The sequence below is a fragment of the Magnolia sinica genome, chromosome 5, assembly GCF_029962835.1.
Source record: "Magnolia sinica isolate HGM2019 chromosome 5, MsV1, whole genome shotgun sequence".
Classification (NCBI taxonomy): Eukaryota; Viridiplantae; Streptophyta; class Magnoliopsida; order Magnoliales; family Magnoliaceae; genus Magnolia; species Magnolia sinica.
In genome coordinates, this window is record NC_080577.1 from 10,891,577 (window position 1) to 10,900,162 (window position 8,586).

An 8,586-nucleotide genomic window follows, 5' to 3' on the forward strand; every position below is an offset into this window, starting at 1 on the left:
GCCCAAAAATGGGTTGGAGAAACATAGGGGTGCCGGTAAGGATATACAACACATCATCAAAATCTCACTTTTGTTATCTAACTTTTCAATTTTTCTTGTCAAAATAAAAAATCTAGTTTTCTTTTTTTTAAAATATATTTTTTTACAATTTGTCAATTTTTTCACAATTTTGTTTAATTTCTTAAATTTTCTTTTTCAAAATATCAATTTTTTAATCTCACTTTTGTTATATAACTTTTCAATTTTTCTTGTCAAAATGCAAAATCTAGTTTTCTTTTTTAAAAAATATATTTTTTTCAATTTGTCAAATTTATCACAATTTTGTTTAATTTTTAAAATTTTCTTTTTCAAAATATCATTCTTTTATCAAAATCTTGTTATATAACTTTTTAATTTTTTTGTCAAAATACAAAATCTAGTTTTTTTTTTAATATATATTTTTTTACAATTTGTCAATTTTTTCACAATTTTGTTTAATTTTTTAACTTTTCTTTTTCAAAATATCATTTTTTTTATCGAAATCTTGTTATATAACTTTTTAATTTTTTTGTCAAAATACAAAATCTAGTTTTCTTTTTTTTTTAAATATATTTTTTTTACAATTTGTCAATTTTCTCACAATTTTGTTTAATTTTTTATATTTTCTTTTTCAAAATATCATTTTTTATCAAAATCTTTTTTTTTTCCGAAGTTATCAACATTATTCAAAGTTTTTAATTTTTTTTTTTCAAAATCTAGATTTTTATAAAATCACAGTTTTTTTTTTCAAAATTTAAATTTTTCTTAAACAATATTAATTATTTTTCCTAAGCTTCTTAACTATTTTTTTTTTTTCAATCTCATAATTGTTTGGTGTTTGGTTTTGACCTGAGCAATAGAGACGGTTTAAGACCGTCTCTAATGCAGAGTCTTTAATGATCTCAAATGACTGCGATAAGACGGCTAAGGACCATCTCTAATAGAGACGGTCATTGAAAGTCTCTAATAGAGACGGTCCTTGACAGTCTCTATTAAAGACGGTCTTTAACCGTCTCATATTATAAGTAAAAGACGGCCAATGACCGTCTCTAATGCACACGGCCACTCTCAAATAACTGCATATAAGACGGTCAAGGACCGTCTCTAATGCGGACGGCCAATGACCGTCTCAAATGACCCATATAAGACGGTTGACGACCGTCTTAAATGATTTGTGGACGTTCAAAATTTTAAGACTATTAAGAACGGTCAGGGGCCGTCTAAACTTTTAGAGACGGTTTACGGCCGTCTCTAAAGCGTCTTTAAACCAAGCAATTTTAGAGACGGTCCATAACCGTCTCTAAATCCGTCATTTTTTTTTCATTTTTCACGTAGTGGTAGGGGCCCACACGAATGGTTGTACAAGTTCCATCAATACAATCTCTAATTTTTTTTTAAAAAAAAAACAAACAAACACCAAAAGAAATATTAAAAGATTCTACATTTTCGAGGCATTGGAACTTAGCAGCTGCAGGGAGGAATGCACCTGGTTGCTGGAAGCTTCCTCCAACGTTTACTCTCTTTGAGAATCCAGTGGGGAAGATGCACCGGATTGGTTTGGACTTCCAACATGACCATACTAATGAAGGAAAAATGAACAAAATGCTCTTGGGCAGTTTTTTTCAAAATAATGGTGGGGTCGAGCATTATGGGCCAACGCAGTTTTGTATGTATCCAGCCCGTCCAACAGTTGCACCCACCATGATGATCAAATGCACCAAAAATCAGGCCAATCCAATTATCATATGGTCCGGATGTGGAATTGGTGATTCTTGGGAGGTGTATGTTGTTTTCTATAATGGAGTCCACCCGATGATTGGATCGGCCTGATTCTTTTTTGCTAGTATGATAATCGTTGCGGGGCACACCCGTTTGAGGGATTGGATCATACAGATATCCCTATCGCCCTGCTATGCTTGTCTCTTCAACTGTTCCTTTAAAGTAAATAGAGAAGGGTATTTTGGTCAATGTATTCTCCTCCCATCTCCTTTTGCAAATTACGTCTGTTCCACATAAAATCAAGATTTGGAAGGATTTTATTTTTTTTAGTTGGGCAGTGGAACCGATCCCGCTCCTTATTGATGCAACCGGTGATCGACGGTAGTGATTGCATGATCTGAACTTGGAATGCAGATGAAGGTGGAATCAAGCTATGTGTGGGGGCCATCACGAATACAAAAGAGTCATGAAACCTTCCTCTCTCCTTCTCACGGACGCCACTTGCCTCTAACCCCAGTTACACAACTCCCCTGTAACCCAAAGCTCTATGGGCCCCACCACGATGTTCGTGTTACATCCATTCCGTTCATCTCAGCTTGTGGCGTCAGAGGACGGTGGAGACAAAACGAAAAGATATTATTTAAGAATTATTAATATTCATATAAACGAACGTAGGGGCATTTGGTCTAGTGGTATGATTCTCGCTTTGGGTGCGAGAGGTCCCGAGTTCGATTCTCGGAATGCCCCTCTTAATTCAATAATTAATTTTGCTTTAGTTTCATTTTCATTGCTGCATTCAAATTTCAATTTTGCTTCATTTTCATTGATTCGGGTCCATGTTTGGCTTATCCATACCATTGATTGGATGGCCCCCATCATGTGGGCCCATGTTTGTACACTCTCACAAACCACCTGTTTTATAGGCTAAAATCTATCTTTACAATGCCCTCATACAAATCTTAGTCAAAGATGAGGACCAAAAGACTCATTCTCTTAATAATCAATACTAATGATAATACAAATTATTCATAAAAATATTATTTTTATACAATCAAGACCTCAAAGTATGCTTAGTAATTTTTCTAAACTCTTGTTGATTGGTGATGAACTTCCCTGTAATATTTATAATTTCTTCTCTAATATCATTCCCTATTCACCACCCCATGGTTACAAATTTGGGAGGGGATTAGGTGTTACCGGCTAACAACGACTAAGGTGTTATTCCGGACATGGCGCCATTTCATTGGCATGCTATAGGTGTGAGCCGTCTCTATTTTGATTGTCAAGATGGCCGCTTGCTTCAATATGAGTCAATCTTTTTCATTCTTTTTTTTATTTTTTATTTTTCTTTTTCTTTTTAATCTTCACATAAACTACATTATAAGTAAATGTCTCCAGAAGTTCAGATCTGAATGCCTCCCTCAGCTTTTAATATTCATTTAATGTCAGATTTTTATATACAAATCTCACATGGGCAAACTTGTATTTTATGAAATATATACAAGATGCGGATTCTTCTTCTCTCTCTCATTAAATGAAATATTAGATTAAGGTAGCATCTCTTCCTTTTTATCTATGCATGGATATTACATTGTGTTTAGATGCACTATTGAATTCCATTACAATAATTAGTTTAATAAAGTGGAACAACAAAATTGATTCTACCTTAGATTCATAGCAAAAGACTATTGGTTTACTTTTATTAGGGGTTGTTTGATTTTTTATTTACAGGTACGTACCTAACTAATATTGACTTTCTCCATCCGTCTGGAAGAGAAGGAAATCCGCAAGGATTTTGGCTTCAAAAATTCGGCTAAAAAGGACTTTGTTGGTACTGATTTAAATGTATGGGCCTCACCATGCTGTATGTGACTTATTGCACCGCCCATTCATTTTACCAACACATTTTAGGGCATGAGCCCAAGAAAGAGGCATACACAAAGCTCAAGTGGGCCACACCTTAGGAAACTTTGGTACGTAAAGACATCCACCGTTAAAATTTATTTCCTTCCTAGGGTCTATATTGATGTTTATTTGTCATCCAACTTGTTCATAAGATCACATTGCCATGGATAAAGAGAAAATGAAAATATCAACTTGATCGAAAACTTAAGGGTTCCCCCAACAAGTTTTCACCAGTAGGCACTCAATTCCCACTGTTTCCTATGGTGTGGACCGCTTGAACCTTGGATTTGCCTCATTTTTTGGCTCATGCCCTAAAATGAGGGGTGGAAGGGATGGACAATATGGATAAGACACATATATTACGGTGGGCCCACAATTTTAAAGTTTTCTCCTCGAGTTAGGTAACGGAATGAGGGTGTCTACCATTGTCACCTTGCGAAGCTAGATGGAATTACGAAAGTAAATAATTATTACTTATTTATAGTGAAGTGAATTATACATGCAATTAGAAAATCAAACAACCCCTTGAATACTTGAAAGGACTTGCAACTACAAATTGGGGACAACTTCCTTGTTATGAATACTGACAGGAATGAAAAGGGCAACTACAATTTGATTCATCTTTTAGGAGTGAAAAGGGTTGACCAGATGGATCATTGGACACGGCCACATAATTAGTGGATCCAAGTTCAAAATATAGACCATGAGATGGGTTTGGGTTCAAAAGTTCAACCTAAAGAACTAAATGGATGGCAGGGTTTGTATCCTCTCAAAATCAATCCGACTTGGATCCAGTTTTTAAATAAGTCTGTTTTCAATCATACTTAAATGTGTTCTGATCTAAGAAAAAAGAAAGTAGTTAATTAAGATATGTTAACAGTTCACCACATTTTTCAAAAACAATGTTGCTAACTAAACTACTCTAATCGTCTAATTATATCCGTTGAATTTAGATTGTCGGCCATTTTATTCTTTACCATGACAATTGATAACCACCCCCAAATGAATAGTTTAGAATATTACTTGTGTGAAAATTTAATTGCAATTTTTATACCCACCTCACATGATAAACGAGTCATGTTTGGGTCCTCCTATAGCCAGACCCTGGCCACTAAATAAAGGGGTCATGTTTGGGTCCAAAATTCTCACCCAATTCTTAAATGGTCATGTCCTTAGCCACCTCTTGATCCTGATCCGATCCAACCCATTCCATTTGCACCCTTACTCATGAAATAGTTATTGCAATCCAGTTCAATTGTGCACCAAACACAATGGAATAACCTTTAGAGTTTCCTAATTGTTCAAATTATTAAAATTGACTTTTCTAACGTCAATAGGGCATTTGGTCTAGTGGTATGATTCTTGCTTTGGGTGCAAGAGGTCCCGAGTCCGATTCTCGGAATGCCCCTTAATAAAATATGTCCGTTTAGACACTCACTGTTGAGTTTATTGAGATTCATCCAGATTGTAGTTTGAGTTTTTTCCATTCTAGACCACACTCTGTCCAGATCTATTTAGAATCCATTCTCTCTGTCCCACACACATTTTATTTTGCTTTGGGCTTGTAAAGCTTGAGTTGAAAAAGATTACATCAAAATTATGCCCAATAAAGATGTCTAGAAGAGCAAGTTCAGGGCCTTAGATTCACTAATAATGTACAGTACTCGACAGTAGTGGTATATTTATCTATTTAATCATCATATGGTTTAAAATTCAGTTTTAGCATGTATCATCACTTGAATCTTGATACAGGTCAATGCGACCCTATATCACCCCACATCGGGCTGTTTCGGGCCAATACAGGCAGATATAGTTGTATCATTCATGGATGATACCGGTAAGTATCAGACAAGGCATACTGGTTCAGCTGACTTAAAACCTCACTCACTAATCATTCTCACCAGCCGATTATAGCTCATTTTAGGTGCATTAGTATCTTTTCTTGGTTATCACTTTCACTTTCGTATTCCTATTAGTAGAAGATATAACAAAATTCAATCTTTCGCATAAACCTTAGAAATCAATGCAGCTTAATTCGTGACATGTAAGGGCATTTGGTCTAGTGGTTTGATCTTGAAATGTCCTCTTAATTATTTTCATCCAACTTCAATACATCATAGGATTTTTTTATTTTTTATTTTTTTTTATAGCCATCTCTTTCCCAACCAAGACTCATTTTATTGCCGTCCATTTTAGAACATATGGATGAGAAGGTTAGGATTGATCTTCTAATGAAAGTGACTCTTTTGAACCATAAATGACCCAAGATGGGTCCCAACACAAATATGGCTCAAATTGTTGATTAGGCCTATTTTTTGAAGGATCTTGATTGTCCATTTTATAAGCCGTTTTTTCTTGATAGCTTCTAGATTGTGTTATGGACCTAATGGACAGCTTAAATCGATTCTTTGGACCATCCAAGTATCCCGATGCAATTAGGAGCATTGTATATATTATGGTGCTCTCTTGGGTCATCTATGTAAATCTATAAATATACTAATGGCCTTTTTCTCCTCTCATTTTCTATTTTTCTAATGTATTTATTTAATTATTTATTATTATTGTTCTTTTAACTCTACAAGGCATGTTGCATTTGTATGTGGTAACTGTGCTGGTAGGACTCAGGAGTTTCAACACCTGGTCAAGGGTTTGAGTATCCATAGGTGTTGAAAAATCCCACTACGTACAGCACGAGTGTGTGAAAAAAAAAAAGAAAAAAAGAAGGGTACCTGCTGGTTACCGTGAGGAAACCTTCTCATTCGCATCATATAACACTCAAGATCATTGGGGCCCACTATATTTTTTGTGCGACATGCACTCCGTCCATCAGGTGAGCCCTTTTCTATTATGCAGTGGGGGGGAAAAAAAACTGACAGATCAACATCTCAGGCGGGGCACATGCACCACATGCAACAATAGAAAGGGGATGTTGAGCATAGTTTTGTGTGTGGGGACCACCTAAGTTGGAATGCATTTTTTATCTATGTATAGTGAATATAATGTGCCTAATTTGATAGATGAATTGGATTGTACACGACTATAACGGTGGGGCCCATAGTGTTGGGTGTTATACATGCTATGCTACACTCCTACAACATGCATGTCCTGCAGTACGCACATGTGCACCCGCGCATCACACGGATCCTTCTTGTTTCTTCAATTATGAAAACCTCTTATCTCTCATAGAGTAGGCTATTTCTTATTGGTGTTCATTAATTAATCTCTCTCTCTCTCTCTCTCTCTCTCTCTCTCTCTCTCTCTCTCTCTCTCTCTCTCTCTCAGAGTAGGCTACTACTTGGTGGTGTTCTCCTATTTGTAACTCATTTCATTATGTAATTACATTAATTAATGAAACTAAGCCCATGAAAGTATAAGAGCTATCATATGCATGGAGGTCTCAAGGTTCGATTCTGGAAATGCCTCCCCACTTCAAATTAAGTCAATCTATTGTTTTAATCCTCTCATAAATTATATTATTAGTTAATCTATCTATAATTTCTATTTGATGTCAGATTTCTATAACCAATTCTCACATGGGAAAGATAATATTTTATAAACTACTAGATAATGACCGCTACTCTTTCTTATATTAAGGAACTATCTTACATTAGAGAGAGAAATGGTCCGGTCAGCGCACTGTAGTTTATAAATTGGCTAGTTGCATCAACATACTTGGATGGTCCAATCAACAATTTGAACCAGCTATTTCTTGGGGTCTTTCATGATAACTGACGGTTGTAAAAATCAATTTTGTAAAGACTGTCAAAGCAATACTTGGAAGAAGGATAGCTATAAAAAGGACGGGTAACTAATTGACGTACCAGATCTGTGTGAATGGACAGCTCAAATTATTAAAAATTGAACTGTCCTACTGTACGGATGCAACTGGGAGAACTGCAACTTGTACTTCTGAATAGATTGAATCCATTTCTAGATTATGACAGCCAACTCGTTAAGGAACTTTGCCTCAGAGGCCTGCAGTGTTGCTGCTTAAATATGGTTTAAAGCTTCTAAGAGTGTAATGTAGCTCTTGTATATGTTGCTGTGATTCAACAGATCCCTGACCTTCATAGATTAATTATTTGGGCTCAATATATACTAGAAGGGTGTGTATGGTTGGTTTGCAGTTCCACGAAAATTGTCTATCATCTCTAAAGCTTGTTTAAGACATGCAAGGAGAATTCAAACAGAAGAAACTTCAAAAAAAATAAAAATAAAAATAAAAATAAAACATGTTAAGCTAAGATTTGTCGTACATTCCAAATATATTGAGTTATGGATAAAGGTTCATGGCCTTTATTTAATATGAGAAATGATCCAGTGGACCATGTCTATAGAAACCGTCATGTGGTTGCATATGGACTTGTTATCATTTACATCATCTGTTTGGTCTGTCCACTAGATCTAATCTCATCTTCTTTCATTATTTTTTTTTTTTTTAAATGACCATTCAAATGGTCTAAAACATCCTTGAGAGGACTTGTCTATAATGGATGATCTTCTCCATCAATTTTTGCAAGCCACTGATTGGACAGTTGGGACACTTGATTGGTATAATTTAATTTTTGAAGGCTGCCTCTGAAGACTGACTGGGCCTAATGTACATACAGTCCAAAAAAATAAAGGTGATGTGGATGCAAATGAGTCCAAATGCAGGCGATTATATATATATATATATATATATATATATATATATATATATATATATATATATATATATATATATATATATATATATATATATAGTAAGGCTGCTTTTGAAGTCCGAATGACCTAATAGATCATCCAAATAGGTGATGTGGATGCAAATGAGCCAAATGCAGCTACGTGCACGGTAAGGATACACTTAGCCCACGCATAGTACAAATGCAACTATGTGCATGATAAGGTTCCCATGCATGCTATGTGCTTTTATGATGGATAAATGTATATTCCTTTATAACG

General features: G+C 35.2%; 2 non-coding genes across 2 annotated transcripts; both read left to right on the forward strand.

Moving 5' to 3' along the window:
* The first annotated feature begins 2,412 nt into the window (after positions 1 to 2,412).
* On the forward strand, positions 2,413 to 2,484 carry TRNAP-UGG (transfer RNA proline (anticodon UGG)). Its single transcript has one exon. It is a non-coding gene; the product is annotated as a tRNA-Pro (tRNA).
* Positions 2,485 to 4,978: 2,494 nt separating this feature from the next.
* TRNAP-UGG (transfer RNA proline (anticodon UGG)) lies at positions 4,979 to 5,050 on the forward strand. Its single transcript has one exon. It is a non-coding gene; the product is annotated as a tRNA-Pro (tRNA).
* The last annotated feature ends 3,536 nt before the right edge of the window (positions 5,051 to 8,586 follow it).